A 16,632-nucleotide genomic window follows, 5' to 3' on the forward strand; every position below is an offset into this window, starting at 1 on the left:
TTTCTAGAAAGTGTCGCCGTCAGGAGGAGCACAGCTAGCGATCTAAATATACCATAGCAATTAGTTTCATGCCAAGTTATTTTTGCTAAAGTAAAAAATATGTTATATACATGCAATATATATATCGAGCTAAACTGTTGCTGCCCGTAATTGAATTTGCATAGTAACCGATAAATTTTCCAGCGACAATTTTTTCCAATACCACAGTTAAACCATTGCCAAGTAAATTCTTACATTTTAACATGCAAATATTGGTATTTATTGCCGGCGCAGCTATCGATAAATATTAATAGCTATGTAGACAAGAATATATATAATAGTTATTTGCTTGCAACGCGCTTTGCATGCACAAAAAGTCGGCCAATGATAGCGGCGCTTAAGAATTTATTATGGAAGATAATAAATTACTTGGCCACATATAAATATATTCATATGTTTATCTATATATTTTTTTTATATATGTACCCATATCAGTTCATTAGCATGTTTGTAGACATGAATGGTGGAGAGCTGCGAACTGTCAGCTGGAAATTTTCGCTGCAAATTGATATGAAAAGAGTTAATGAAATATATGATAAGCAAATAGCTGAGAAAGGAAATATTTGCTGCGTACAATATATTTATTTATATATCTATACATATTTGATAGAAATAGCGACATATCTACGTTTAAGTATTAGTCGAATTGAAAAACGTTGATTTTATGTATACACACACACCAATATTAAATTTGTCTGCTTCGACTCGCTACTTCACTTCTTTTCAAGAAACTTACATGCCAAAGTAAAAATCAAGTCATTAGACGAACTCAAACTGAGAGGCGTTATGTTAAAAAAAGTGTATGTTTTTGTGTCCAAAAATGTTTTTTTTTTATAATTTATAGATTTTACCCTGAGACTAAGCAAAGAAAAAATTTTTTTCGCTCCACCCTTGTATATATATGTCACACTTAAGTACTATAATCGCCTATAAACTATCTCAACCCGAATATGTGTTTTCATTTGCTTTAGCCAGTTGTTTGTTCGATTCGCCAAGTCTAAATGTTAATAGTTAATGTCTAAAAAAGTATATATTATTATATATAAGATTATATATGTATTATATATATTATGTAGTTATGCCTTTACAACTCTTGTGCGCGTCATTTCTTAGCAAAAGTTCAGTTCCTTGAGAGAAGAAAATGCTATGTAAATATTTACATATAATGGTACACTTTAGTTGTCGAGTCTACTTAACTAACATATCTCAATTATGTCAGTCACTAAGTCAATTATTCGTAATTATGTAGCGACGCAATCAACCTTCTATTTATAATATATAATATAAATATATAATATAATATAAAAGTGTGCATATACATAACTGATCTACGTCGCTAGATAGTAAGTAAAGTATTTTCATATGAACAATTACTCTGCAGAACTAACTCAATGGATGATTTGGTTAGCATATTTAACTAAATGATTATATTACCCGCTGAATCATTCTCAGAAACATCAAAAGTATTCAATACGCCGCCTTATTAAATATTCTCAAAGCATTTTTTCTGTGAATAAACGTATTACACTTCGCTACTTTTGAAAGGCTTAAGCCGAGATTTCAATACAATTCATAGCATATATATTTGTCAAACAGAAAAATTTTGTTGTAAAGAACTCTTCGAAATTCTTTCAACTAGTTTTATATACTAATGAAAATTGTTCACAAAAGTAGGGTATAATTGAGCTAATTCTAACTATATTACAAGTATACAAGATTTTGGATTAATTAAGAGCAACGTGAGCTTAATTTAGGAGCACGCTCATAATTATTTAACAATTTTCAGTAGTAATCATTACTTTATAATTATTTATTTTAATTACGATATTGATTTGTTATTGTGTAATGTTTTATAAATTTTTTTGTAGGTTTGAATAATTATCAGTAGTAATCATTACATAAATAATTTTTTATTTAATTACTACAACATTGAATTATTATTATATCATTTCGCAACACTTACTTGGTGCGCCCGTCCTGCTCGATTTTCAGCAATAAATATTACTTAATTAAGTTTTCATTTAATTACTGAATTTTAATTTGGTCAATTTTCATAATCTTTTGGTTAGCTTCGCATGATCAGTTTACGATAATAATCATTACTTTATTAATTTTTTAATTAATTACTACAATGCTGAATTATTGTTGTGTAATTTATTACAAATGTTTTCGTAAACTTGTTTTAGTTTTTAAGTTGTAATGATTAATTAATTACTATTTTTTTATTTAATTACTACAATATTGAATTATTATAGTGTAATTTTTCATACATTTTCTGGTAAGCTTAACTGAACATTTTTTAGTAGTAATCAGTACATAATTAGTTAAGTATTTAATTACAAAATTTATAATAAATAATTACGATTTCTGTAAATATGTGATTTCGCATTAAACTATTTATATATTTATACGTGTTTTTATTGATTACTAAAAATTAATGTTTTAATTACAATTAAATGCAGTAATGATATTGTTTTTGTGAATTTCGTACATATTTTTAGGAAAATATGTTTAAATTACGTATATCTTAATATTTCTGTAAAAGGTTTAATTCGTTATAAGCTAATTAGCATTCCATTAAATTTTATGGTAATTTAATTTACTATAATTAATTACTGTCTCAGTTTTTTGCTTACATGGTGTTATTTGTTTGATATATTTATAAAAGGGAAAACGTACTTGGCTTGCATACCAATTTCATATTGAAAATTTTCGTACATAACATTACTAAAGAATTTGTACGTGTCAGCTGACAACGAGCGCAACAAGTTGGCACACATGCATATGTGTATATATAACTAAATATATGTAAGAAATGGCGACTGTAGCAGAAAAATGGACAGTGACAGCAAAAAGTTAATGACCAACATTTAATGTTTGTATGTATATATGTGTGTGAGCATGTCTGTATGTAACGTATATATGTATGTATGTATATATGCATGCCGATATGTATATATGCCTGTATGTAATAATATATGCATATAAAGCGCTTAAGAAAGCAGTGAAGCGTCGAGAGAAGCAGAAAAAAGGAACAAGTTGCAGCCATTTCCCAGCGTGTTGTTGAACCCATTGAGTTTTGTTGCCAAGCTTCTTTCTTTCAAATTATATAGACTAACCGGGAGACTAAGTGAACGCATTTATTTAACTTCAAACAAATGCCAAGCTGATATGGTTAGTAAGCAGCAAGATGAACATATTTATATATATGTACAAGTATGTATATGCCACATATACATAGCTGCACAGTAGCAAATTCTTGGCAATTAATCTCAGCATGCTCATAACGCGTCTACCAGCATTACACTCATTCCTCACACACACACACACATGCGCGCGCTCGCACGCACTCATATGTGTGCATATAATTACAACATAGCCATATGATGGGTACATTCATCCTATCCAAGGCAGCAACAAGCATACTTACAACAAAAATGTGGAAAAAAGTTGATGTTGGTAACAAACTGCCTACGTACAACGTGCTTCGCTTTGTTGCCGGCATATCTAACAACAACTAACTACCAACTCCATTAGCCACACACTTGACTGCATCGCGAACGCGTTTGTTTTTCTCAACTTTTTGCGCCCTACTGTCTACTTTTTTGCCTACTAATGCTAGATATGCTCGCAGTTTTTCTTCTTGAGCGCATATTCTGATTTTTTACAAGCATTTCTACTCCCCTTTCAGCCGCAGTTGTCGTAGTGAGCAGCAGTTTTCTTAGTCAACGTGCATTATCTGCATTCCATCGCCAAGTCATCAGCCTCAACTAACTCCAGTCACAGCCTCAGCCTAAGCTATTTGTTACCCATATTCAGTTCGGCTAATATGACGTGTTGGCTGCTACTACATACTAACTACTAACTGCTTATTACTTATTAACTACGTTCCACGCATATTTGGCCTCACACCGGCTGCTTGTATGCCTGCCGCAATGCCATACTAACATTTTTTCACAGCACACACACATACACAGATAAATTTACTTATGCGTGTTTTTATGCGGATGTGGTATTATTTGTTGTTGTTGCTGCTACTTTTATTATTTTGTAATTACAACGTGCTTTACGGTGTGTTAACAAATGTAGCAGGGCGTAAGTACAGGCCATAAAAGAGTGAAATGACTTGAAAGGGGTATTCACTGTGTGAGGTAAGAGTTGGATTTTGACAAGAAAAATATTATGAAGTCAAAATTCGATTTTTATCTTTAAGAAGTTTTTCCTATTAAATTCTTTTTGATTTGAATTACTTTACTCGATTAAATGCGAGTAAAATTTAGTATATTGTAGATTTTTATAACGAAAATTTTTTTGGATTTTTTTTAAACTGTTTTAAACCATACAAATTCTACCACGCCCTCCCTTTCCTCTTTCCGATCAAAGATCACACGTAACTTAATTTTTCTTTCATTGTAGAAATATTCTTTTTCAATGAGTTTCATCCTACTATGATTTTTTTGCTTTCAAAAATTATCTACCCTGGTCTATAAGCCAGTTGAGAATTCCCACCGTAGTTTCTCTTTGGGCGGATGAAATTGTATGTTTTGTGAACTCAAAAGTAGCCATTTTCGATATATGATATCTAGAAGATACAAGAACTCGACCGCTGAGAACTTATCTGTGAAAGTTGTGGATTTCAAGGGAACTTTAAGAAATTTAAAAAAAAATCGATTTTCTTCTCTAGAATGGAGGATTTTAAGTTGGAATAGACATAAAATTTGACGATTAACCACTCAATGAGTTATTACTTACAAAAAAAAACATTTACATCAATCCATAGACATACATATCAGGGTTGCCATAAAACAAAAAATAAAAAAGTATTAAACAAATTATTAATGCCCGAGTCGAAGCTCACATTACTACTCAGGTGCAAATTGCTCACTTAATTATTATTTAATTTAATTTTAAAAAAATATTATGAAATATGACAACTATTTTTTTTTTTTTCAACATACGATATTTTTTACTGTTATTTGTGTCAACTGAGATCAGATAAAGTGATCTTAAGGCATCACTAAAATGTATGTAAAGGCTTAAAAATTAATTTTAATGGTTTATAAGTGTTAACACTTTATGGGGCAAGGAGATTCGAACTCAATTTATTTTTTTTAGTATCACTTCATACATGTTAGGAGTTAGATTTTAGGCTTACTGCTATGGGAGCATTTATTTTTTTTTTACTTAGAGTAATTATTTTTTTTCAACAGTTTTTTTTCACAGAAGTTTTTGCAACTAAATTTTTTTTCTTTTTTGTGTAGTGAATACCCATGATTTTGCCGCCATAACAAAAAGCAAACGCTAAAAAACCTAAGTGCCTTATTTTTGCGCTTTTTGCTCTACAAACCAATACAGCGTGGAAAAATACGGTGGCAAAAACGTTGACGCGAAGGTCATTGTGCAAAATGCTGCAAACTTTAAGCAAAGTGAAGAAGAAGTTGAATTCAATAGCAATAAAAAATGTTAACGAAGTAAGGAAAGTAGATAGATAAGGGCTAAGAAAGATAGACGAGGCAACGCAAAAAGTTTTTGATATTAGAAAACAGGCTCAAGTAGAACCTAGAGCTGGTCTAGTTCTAATTTGTAAATTTGTATTAAGTAAAAAAATATTTTTAAAATTTTTATATTTCTTGTTAATTTCTTAATGCTTTTAATAAAAAAATTAAGTTTCTTTGTAATTTTTTGCCGCTCTGTTACAAATTACTTAAAACGCGCAAAAAAGCAAAAGTTCAGCGCACTCTTTAAGCGACTTCCTGCGCGCTGCTTGTTTGCATAGTCCACATGCTAGGCGGGCCTTTACACACACACACACGCACATATATTTGTTTGTATGTAAAACATTTATGAGCTTTTTACCGCATATTTCATTGTTTTGCAACCAAATTTTGCGTATTTTCCACTTCACTACAGGCATTTTTCTGGCGATTAGCTGTTTTTGTTTTCTTTGTTCTTTTTTGTTTTTATTATTATGCCTTTTTGCTTATTTTCTTTTGCTCACTTGCTTTTGTTTCCGTTTTTACCTTTCACATGGGCGCGTTCTTGCCTGGGCGTTAGAGTGTTCCCATTTATGACAGCTGTAGACAGTTTATGACAGCTGCCGTAACTCCAGCACTCGGTAGTGTAGAAATGTATATACTTGTGCATAAATATTTGCTGATTTACATAACGTATTTTTTTATTGTTTTTCTGCAAAATTGCGCAATACTTTTATTGGATTCTGTGTGGTGTTGTAATAACTTTTTGTTGCGTGTTTTATTGTTATTGCTGTTGTTAAAGATATTTTTCGCCCATTTCTGCGAGTTTTTATGGTGTTTATTCTCTTAAAGTTTTTATTTAAATATTTTTTTAATTTTTTATGCGATTAAATTTGTTTTTGGAATTTATAAAACTCTATAAATTTTTTTTATGTTAATTCCTTTAATAAAAATAAACTTTTTTTTATTCTTTTATAACTATTTTTTTTTTTAATATAATTTATAAATCATTAAAATTCTTTTGTTCTGTATTTTACAATAATTTTTTTTTTAATTTTTTTACAATTCATTTTTCCATGGAATTTTCGCATACAATTTACCTTTCAGAATTTTTTGTCGTTTTTGCACAAAAATACTCTAAACGGTTTCAAATGCATTGACAGCTGTCAAAGTGGGACGCACAAAGTGATGTTGAATGCGGGTGTATGCAAAAATATACTTAATTTTCGTGCAATTGCAGCGTAAAATAATAGAAATTTAAATGCAAGCAAAAGTAAAAAATCGAAAAAAAATATGTTGAAATTTCGGTGTGGCACTGCCACTTAGTGACAGTTATGCAGATATGTGGGTCAAAATGTTGAAGTATTAATAATTTGTGCTGCACTTCAGTAGACAATTTTTAAATTTTTTACAAAGAAAATCGAAAAAATAAAGACTAAATTTTGTATAATTTTTATGAATTATTTTACAATTTTAATAATTAATACAAAAAAGTTCAAAAAAAAACAGAAATGTTTTAAATAAAAAATAAATAAAAAAATTAATAATAAGCAATTGGCGCTGTAAAATCCACACTTCGACCCAAAAAAGATGCCGTTTTTTGATTTATAAGAAAATAGCCGCCAAAAGCGGAAGTAATTTTAAATAAAAAACCTTTTATTTGTTCTTTCGTGCTCTTCTGCGCGCTCTACAAATTAAATCTGTATTTATACATAATTATTATGCCACACATACTGCTATTTGTGTATTATATATACATATACTCGTATTTGCGCAGCCTCTGTTTAATGAGCGCAAGTGTTAAGCGGAAATGCAGCTCGTGCTCATTGGCGGCATATTTGCTATTTCCGTTTTACTGTAAGATCAAAGAAAATTCCAATATTTTTTTAGGTCATGGTGAAGCAATTTCTTTCAAAAGCCGCCAACTGAGCCATCTAAGATGACTGTCTTAATTTATTTTTTATTTTTTTTATACCTATTTTTTTATTTTTTGTTCTAACTTTTTTTTTAACCAGTTGACTGACCTTCCAAGATCATTATAGCCAATGATGTATTACAAAATCGTCTGCGATTGCTTTAATATTTGAAGCATAAAAGTTACAACGGTTTATGGTGCTAATGCGATTTGATGATTTGGCAAAAATATTTCAGAAAGCATGTGAAAAACCAAAAGAAGAAATATAATAAAAAAGTACGAAAATAAATACCGTTAAATGTATTATTAAACTGGCGACAGAATTATGTTTGGGCTGAGATTATATAAAAATATTCGAAGAAAATAAGATACATCTGTCGGGTAAGTATATTTCAATGAGTTGAAATTGCAGCAAAAAAAAATTTTCAAAACAAAATCGCAAAACTATAAAAAAATTTAAGTTTGTTATGTTTCTTTAATATTTATACAGAAAGAAGTTTTTGGAAAGTAGGTGTATTATAAAACAAAGTATTTTTCAATTCCACCGCTCGCTAAAAAAAATAGGAATTAAGGATTAACCATTACTATTTAACATCATCCTAAATGTAGGCAATTATTTTTTTTACATCGCAGCATAGTGGTGCCTACATTAAGGCACATTGGCAGGAAATCCACTCTAAGTAATCATTAATTCAAACAGTTACTTTTTATTTCTTCTAAATTTGTAATAAGTCCTCTTTTTGTTTGAAAGTTTTGAAAATTCTCAGCTATGCGTATTGCACAAAAGCTTTCAAAGAAGTTCTAGCCTTTTCTAAGATTTTGGGTCCAAAATATTATCTAGGTATATTAAAATCTTATCATGTAGAATTAAGTACATTTATTGAAGAAACTGGAATTCAATAACTTAAGCTTATGGGCTCAATTGATGCAGTTGTTAAAGAAACTGAAGCATATCAGTATCATTACTACATTTATATTTTTCTATCGGTGAGTTCTGAATCCTCCGATCACTTCTGATCTAAAAGGTCTGTCAAGTTACCGAAAAATCAAGTATGCTTATAATTCTGAGAGAATTCCTTAAAAGGACAAACTAATTACAATCAATTTGATTAGTCAACTCGGTAGTTATTGAATGAAAAGAAAAATATTATTTCGTTTTATAGCTTTTAAGATTGAGCGTTGATAGAAAAAATATCACACCAGAATGGAAAATGATTTTAAACAGTCTCTTTTCGTTTTAAAAAATTAAAAAAAAAAAAATTTCGTGAAAAAGCGGAATCAAGTTAGATTTTTTTACGAAATTCATTTCTTTCAAAATGTTAATATCTGCTGGATAAGTAAGTGTTACCGATAGAAGGCAAAATAACTTGTAAACTCTTCTTGAGAAACAACAAATTTTGGTGAGAAATTAATTTGTCTTCAAAATCCCGATTTACCTGTGGGATATACCCGAATGCATTATTCCCACCTTCCTCAAAATTAATCTTATTAGATGATTTGCTATTTTACAGCAATTACTTTGTTGCACTGCTATTAAGTGCGTTTAGAAAGGGTAGGAAAGCAGCGAGAAAGGTTTAGAAAGACTTGAATATAATCAACACCGGGAGTTTAGTATTGTTAATTTGAAATTATGAAATACCCGACGGTTGTGTATACCATATGTAGCCGGTATTACCAATATTAAAAATTTAAGCTGTCGGGATCCCGTTTTTTGTCGATATCCCGATTTTTCCGGAACCAAAAAAGTTAATGACACCACTTAAATACCATTTATAATATATATTTTCATTTTCGGGATCCGGTTTATTTGCGGTATCCCGATTTTTTCGGGACTAAAAATATATAAAATTAATATTAACATTACAGCACCATCTATTAAATTTATTTTTTAATATCGGGATCCGGGTTATTTTGCGGAATCCCGATTGCTTCGGTACTAAAAAAATTAAAAATTTTTGTTCACATAGAAATATATTTATTAAATTTAAATTTAATTTCCGGGATCCCGTTTATTTTCGGTATCACGTTTTTTTCCGGACTAAAAAAGTTTAAAATTAATATTAACACTACAGCACCATCTATTAAATTTATTTTTTACTATCGGGATCCGGTCAATTTTTTGGAATCCCGATTAGTTCGGTACTAAAAACTTACAAGTAATGTTAGCATTGAAAACTATTTGTTAAATTTAATTTTCATAATAATCTTCACAATATGCGTACAAGCACTTGAAGCAACAAAACAAATAGCGTAAAGCAATAATTGATTTTACAAAAAGTTGCCACACAATGCTTATTTTTTTAAAGCATTGTCACAATGCTTACACAATTTCTCGTAATGCTCTATTTATTGACTTTTTTATATAAAAACTCTTGCATCTGTGTATGTATATTTATTTGTGTTTAAAGTCTAACTGTCTTGCCTGCCATCCTTTCTTTGTCATCAAAGTTGCGCGATCGCTTGATCACCAAGCAACCGCTATTTGATCAATGATTATGACTTTTATGTCATTTTTGCCGCCAGCGAAGAAAAACTGACTACGCAGTGTTTGTTGTATTTTTTTGTCACTATTTGTTTTTCATAAAAAATTTCCTATTACACATATTCATTTATAGGCTGTGTATGACCTGCATTTTCATATAAGCACCATATGTGGCTGTTGTTGTTGTTGTAGGTAGCTTGTGTGTTGCATGTGGCACGCATGCGCGCTTAATCATATTTTTATGACCGTCGATTGGCTGTTAAGCAAATAACAAAAAGTCAACAACAACAACAAACAAAGCAACGCCTCACTTCCACACATTTTGTGGCCAGCTGTTGCTTGAACCCAAAAAACCCGCACTCATATCCGGAATGCAACAACAACACTCACGTGTGTGAGCGCTCGTTAGCGGCATGCCTGCTTTGGTTGCCGCTTAGACAGTTGCTCGCCTTTAAATTACCTGACGTTCGGTCATAGTCTGGTCACCTTGGCTTTGTTAAGCGTTTGGCGGTTTTTTCTCAGTTTTTATTTTCAACTTTTTTTTTCAAATTTTTCTTCAAATTTTTTCCTTCAATATTTTCTTCGTCGTTTCTTTTTAAGTTTTGTTTACGGTTGTTTGTTTTTGTTGTTATTGTAATGCCTTGTAGGTTTTCGCTTTGTGCAATGACATTTCAATTGCTTTATTGCGGGTGTATATGTATGCACGTTAGTGTGCGTTTCTTCTATGATTTTCATAATCGCCACTCATTGGTTGTTGCTTTTGTGGCTTGTTGAAAGTAACACTTTCAAGTGCCACTCATCAATTGTTTTCGCACTTTTTTCTGCAGATTTGCTACAAGAAAGGCTGCACAAAAACAATCCATTTATTTCCTGCGTGTATAATTTGTTGTTTTTTTATTCGTTTTCTCATTTGACGCTCATTTTATAAGCATTGAGTAAAAATTTAACGGTTTTTGTTCATTTAATTGCTTTTCTCCAACCGATCTTTTGTTGCTGACCAATGTTGCATAATCTCGAATTCCATGCGACATGCGTCACATGCCTAAAAATACCCAAAAATCAAAACAAAACCGAAAATTGTGGCAAAAACCAATAACGAAAGAGCAATATTGGTAACCATATCGAATTTCGGTACAAAAAAAAAAACAAACGAAGAAGAAGAAAAAATCTCAAAGAAATGCAAAATTCATAAGCAACCGAAAATCGCTATTTAATTATTACCTATGTATATACATATATATATTTTGGTTTATTTTCGCTTCACCTTTACAAATATTTGCTCGAGTCCGGCTCACACATCGATAACTACTTCAAACTACCTCAAGTGCTCAATATTTGCTGAGTAAATTTGTTTGGTATGTCTGCGTCATAAGCAAATATTATATAACATACTTATCCATAACCGTAATATGGTTCCAACTTAAAGAGAGGTCTGCTAAGTATAACAAAAGGGTTGTTTGCACTAATTTTCCACACGCACATAATGCAAGTGAGTTTAACACGATCCTTTTATGTTCTCGAAGCTCACACTTATACACTTTAGTCAATGAAGTGATATTGTATACGTGACTAACATAGTATCCTACAGACAATATTACTAAGTAGGTAATTTGCACTGAAACAATAAACAAGCACTTGAACGGTGAGCAACAAGATAACTGATCATTTACCATCATTTTAACTATTTTCATACTCAAGTTTAATTTGTAAATTTTGTTTGTAAAGTGAAGTGGTTACAGTTTAAAATACGAAATAAAATTAGAGAGATCAGCCTTGAAATCTGTATTTTCCGATCTCGCAACAAGATCAGATATAACGAGTGAGAGTTTAGCGATGGTTCTACCTAAATAATTACTTACTGAAATGTAAAAAGTGCTTAAAAACTCAAGAATATAATAAGTTTTCACTCAAAAAACCAAATATTCTAACACTTCATTAAACTACTTATTATCAAGTGATCTTCTGAAATTTTGAATGCATAGCATATAAAAAAAAGTTTAAATTGGTTACTGTACTTTAATAAAAACCCATCGTAGTTCACTTAAAATTAATAATAGAAGTGATCTTCTCCCAACATTTTAGTACCTAACACGATCAGTTTATGTAAAGTCATGATCACGTTTTAATAAAATACTCGTTGACCTTTACTGTAATAATATCTTCAGTTTTTCAAAATTTCAACCCTTCTAGATTTTTCTAATTAGCGAATACACGCCAGTATCTTGTATATTAATTTTTCTAATTAACATATAAAGACGCCTTGTGGTCGCCAACCTCTTTAAACAACTAACCGATATTAGTGTTCATACGGTTATACCATATACCATATTATATTGAAATCAGATAACCAAACTTTGAAACAGCTTCAAACTGCAATTTATTTTTTTTATTTAAAGTGTCCTGTTTGTTCTGCGATCACTGATCGTTACGCCACGGTTTAACTGTTTGCTTCATGGTGCTATATTTACTTTTTTCTTTGTAGTTATCACTCAAGATTTACTGAAGAGACTTTACCATCGAATTTGTTTGCTGTCTGCATTCCTGGTGAGCGCAGCCTATAGAAATTGCAAACAAGATCGTTTACTGATCGTCAGTGTGAAGTTTTTGGTTTATGGTAAGATATTGGAAATTTCTTTAGAAAAACAATTGCGGCATTAGATTGGAAGGTAAGGGTTGATATATCTGTAGCTAAGTGATCGATGATCTTAGATCAGTTACTTTCGATTTGGTCTTAAAACTCAGTGGGAAAGAACTGATTATAGCATACGGTTCTAACATAAACTATAATATATAATATTTTTTGATTTGAATATAGGCAAGTAGTCAGTCATCTGACGACCAATATTTGTTCTTGATAGTTTTATAAAAAGTTGAGGTCAATATATTTCTAGACAAACAAAAATATGTATTTTTGAATTACAAATTTTAACTTCGGCGATCAATGATAATACAAATTCTAGGTAAGTAAAAATTGTATATAATAAAAAATTATTGTTTTAAAAACTTACGATCTCTCATTTTGCTTCGTTTTACTTTAAATCAAGAAGGTGTTACCAGAGCGGACTTTGCTGGGCATAGAAATTGACACGCTCACTGAACGACGATATTTGGAATTGCCTATAATTTTATGCACTTCTGGTGTTTTCGATTCACTTCAAAAACAGTCAAGTAAATCGAAACTGAATTCACTATTTATTCACTAGAATCAAAGTTAGAAATTGTAGTATTGTGATAGCGAAAATATCAGCAGTGATTTTCATTGATCGATTCACGTGCTTTTTATTTTTAATCAGTCCACTTTAAGCTTCGTTTGCAGATTACACAAATGAAGCAAAAGCGCTTAATTTATTATAAAGTTTATTGATTAATCTTTATTTATAAACATTTAACTTTTTTGATCACCGAAAACATACTTTAACAGTCAATTACACTTGATTTCAATTAATACACTTAAACATTTAAATTGCAACCGTTAAATTTTCAGAGTCAACACGCTTATCTGTCAATCACTTTGCGCACCGCTAACACGCCGAAAGTGCAACGCACGAACAAATGCATGCAACAAATTTATTTTTAGCTCGAGCTGCCGGTGAAATGCCGCATGCCACACGTGTACAAGTGGAAATGCAACAACAGAATGATGCAGCACCGGCACAGGCAGAACAGAGTTAGTTGGCCGATCGCCATTGAAGTGGCGGTGGTGTTGGCGGAAAGGCATTTGCGGCGAGCGATATAGCCCGTGCAACTCGAGCGAAGCAACATTGTCTGCTGCCGTCTTCGATCACTGTCGAACCGGCAGACAAGCAGGCAAGCGGAAGCATTGTCACACACATATACATACATATGTGCAGTGTGCCTGTGACTAGGCAGTCAAGCATCAGAAACTGATCTGGTTTGATTAGTGAATGTTGTTGAGCGAAAGTGAAGTTGAAGTTTACCGGCAGGTGAGAGAGAAAGAGAGAGTGTTCGATGAGAGCGCAATGCTGGAGAAAGGTAGTGTATTGAGCGTTCAAGGTGTGTGGTGTATTTTGCAGCTGTAGAGTGTAGTAAGTGAAGTATGTTGCCGCAGCATGTTGCTTAATGTTGCTAGCAGCAATTATGCTGTAGTGTGGTGAATATAAGGTGGGCTATGATTTGTTTGAGCGAAGAGCGATGGAGCGGAGTCATATATATATTTTTATATTGTGGGCAAAACAACTTTAGCAACATGTTAAAGTGAATTACTAAGCAACATTTTAGGTTGATAAACATGTTGCAAAGAACCAATAAATGCTTATAAACATTTAGATTGTAATCATTATATATATATTTATTGACTTATTTTTTAGTATTTTTTTTAACAACAAGTGCAGAGTACCGTTGAGTGATAACTTTAAACGTTTACACTTATCTCGCTTTTTCGACAAAGTGAGCTGCATTCTCGGTCTTTAATAAATTAAAGCGCATTTGTCATGCCGTCACTGCAACGCGACTATCAACACATTTGTGACCCAATAAAATAGCTTAATAATATGGTGGCGTAGAGCCAAGTGCACGCAAGGCAACGCAACAAAGTAAGTAAAATTAAGCCAAAAATATGATAAATACACTTTATATATAAAAGAATATATCAATTTCACGGCAGTGCAAATTTCGCAGAAGAAATCCCCATATTGTAAAAATAAAATTAGCGAAATTGGGACAAATGCGCGCGCATGCGCGCCCATAAAACACAGCCGAGGGCGAAATGGAAGGCTCCCAACAAGTAGCCAAACTAAAAAATATTGTCAAGGAAGTAAACACAACAAAAAAAAAATAATATTAAAAATAAAACTTTGCAGGACAACAATAAAAAGTGACCTGCTTTACACGCAAAAGCTGTTTGTATGTGCTACATGCAGCCATGGTCGTTTCGTACACGGCTATCCAGGCGATCCAGTATGCTTGTACTCATTATAATTTGGTCATAATCGACAGGCGCACGAACTGTCGCCTGGACAGACATGCAAGCCACATGATATTACTACAATACTTGGCGCAGAATGCGACGTTGTGCGTTGCAAAATCGGCGGACTGGCATTTTTGACATATCGCGCATTGCCAAATACTTAACTGCTCCATATATTTCAGCCACATTTCACTTTAACAATGGTCAACAGCAACAAGAATAACAAGAACAAAGGCGAACAATGCATTGCAGCTTGTACTTGCGCGCTGTTGCTTGGCCGTGGTTGCGCATGCGCCAACATCAATTGGGTGAATGGCGAAAAGAAGTTGTAAAATCTTGCAGTTTTTTATATATTAATTTTTTTTACTTTTATTATTTATTTTTATCGCGTTGTCGACTGTGATGCATCATAAACGTAGCTGTAAATGTGTCAAATAATGGACAGAAAGGAAAACCATTTAGTGATATGCAATTCTTTCTTTGTGCCTGTCGTATGAAAGGAAAATGGGTCAGTGGTGCTGCATATAGGTATGGCAAGACGAATTGTCTCTGGTGAATTGTTGAAAAGCAGTATTTTTTTTTGTTTTCATTTTGGTTGTGTGTACGTACAGCTCACTTAACTGCTCATTTATGCAAAATAGCTTTGAAGTGGCAATGATTTGTTGCTTTGCGCTGTCTAAATTTAGTAGTTGGGATACTGAGATTTCTTAAATAATAATGACTAAAGTTATTTATGACTTAAAGGATATATTTGGTGGAATGAGAAGGTGTTTGTTGAGTGTTGATCATAGCGGAAGCACAATACGTTATATTGTAGCCTCAAGTCTAAATCTTTTCTTTAATGGAAACAAAGATTACGTACGTCTAAAGTTTTATTGCCGCTGTGATAATAAGACCGTATTCAATTTTGTGATTTATATACTCGTATTGTATGCTTAGGCATTTCAAACCCCCGTTAACCTAATTTTGAATGATTTTACTCTGAGCCGCTGGATTAATAATGTAGCAACATGTTTTTCTCATAAGTATCTCAACTTATGCAGCCACAGCCGATACAGCCCGTTTAATAGCTGAATAGAATATTATCTTTATTTGAAAATATAATATTATATAATCAGTTAGGCTTACTTAGCTCGAGTACCTCCAGAATACCTACCATGCTTTCTCAATCGACAAAAAGTTTCATTACCAGTAACAAGAAAGAGCGTTAACTTCACCTGCACCGAAGCTATAATACCCTTCACAGGTGTATATGCTACAGTGGTTCGATCTCAACAATATCTAATATTAAAGCGCTGTTTCAGATAATAATTCATGCCAAATCTCGCGAAGATATCTGGTCAAATAAAAAAGTTTCCATACAAGAACTTGATTTTGATTGATCACTATGTATGGCAGCTATATGCCAGCGTGGTACGATCTGAACAATATATTCTGAGATTAAAGCGTTGTCTTCGAGAGTTATTGATGCCAAAACTCGTGAAGATATCTTGTCAAATAAAAAATTTTCTCATACAAAAATATGATTTTGACATTAGAAATATTTTCAATTAATAGTCACAATTAAACTGGCCGATCTCCAGTCTTTTCTACATATTAAGATTGTTGAAGGATGCATAATTCCTTTGTAAGAGATTCGGTAGTAACATAGATCTACTGCTGGAATACATGCGAGAAGTTTCAGCGGTTTTTTAATTCATGATAATATTACGTTTTCTACTTCAACCACTATTTGTTATGCCAACCAACTGTCACAGCCCAAACCAATAACTATCTGCTGATTTTTTCGTGCTGG

The 16,632-nt window shown here is 32.0% G+C and overlaps 1 protein-coding gene and 1 long non-coding RNA gene across 4 annotated transcripts in view; both read right to left on the reverse strand.

The window, feature by feature from the left end:
- The window catches only part of bbg (big bang), a 277,715-nt gene that overhangs the window by 98,149 nt on the left and 162,934 nt on the right, over nt 1-16,632 (reverse strand). The window lies entirely within an intron of this gene.
- On the reverse strand, nt 12,264-13,752 carry LOC118680091 (uncharacterized). The gene is made up of 2 exons (XR_004975602.2): nt 12,919-13,752; nt 12,264-12,465 (listed from the first exon to the last, which is right to left on the reverse strand). It is a non-coding gene; the product is annotated as an uncharacterized lncRNA (long non-coding RNA).

This window comes from Bactrocera oleae, chromosome 6 (genome assembly GCF_042242935.1).
Source record: "Bactrocera oleae isolate idBacOlea1 chromosome 6, idBacOlea1, whole genome shotgun sequence".
In the NCBI taxonomy this organism is placed as follows: domain Eukaryota; kingdom Metazoa; phylum Arthropoda; class Insecta; order Diptera; family Tephritidae; genus Bactrocera; species Bactrocera oleae.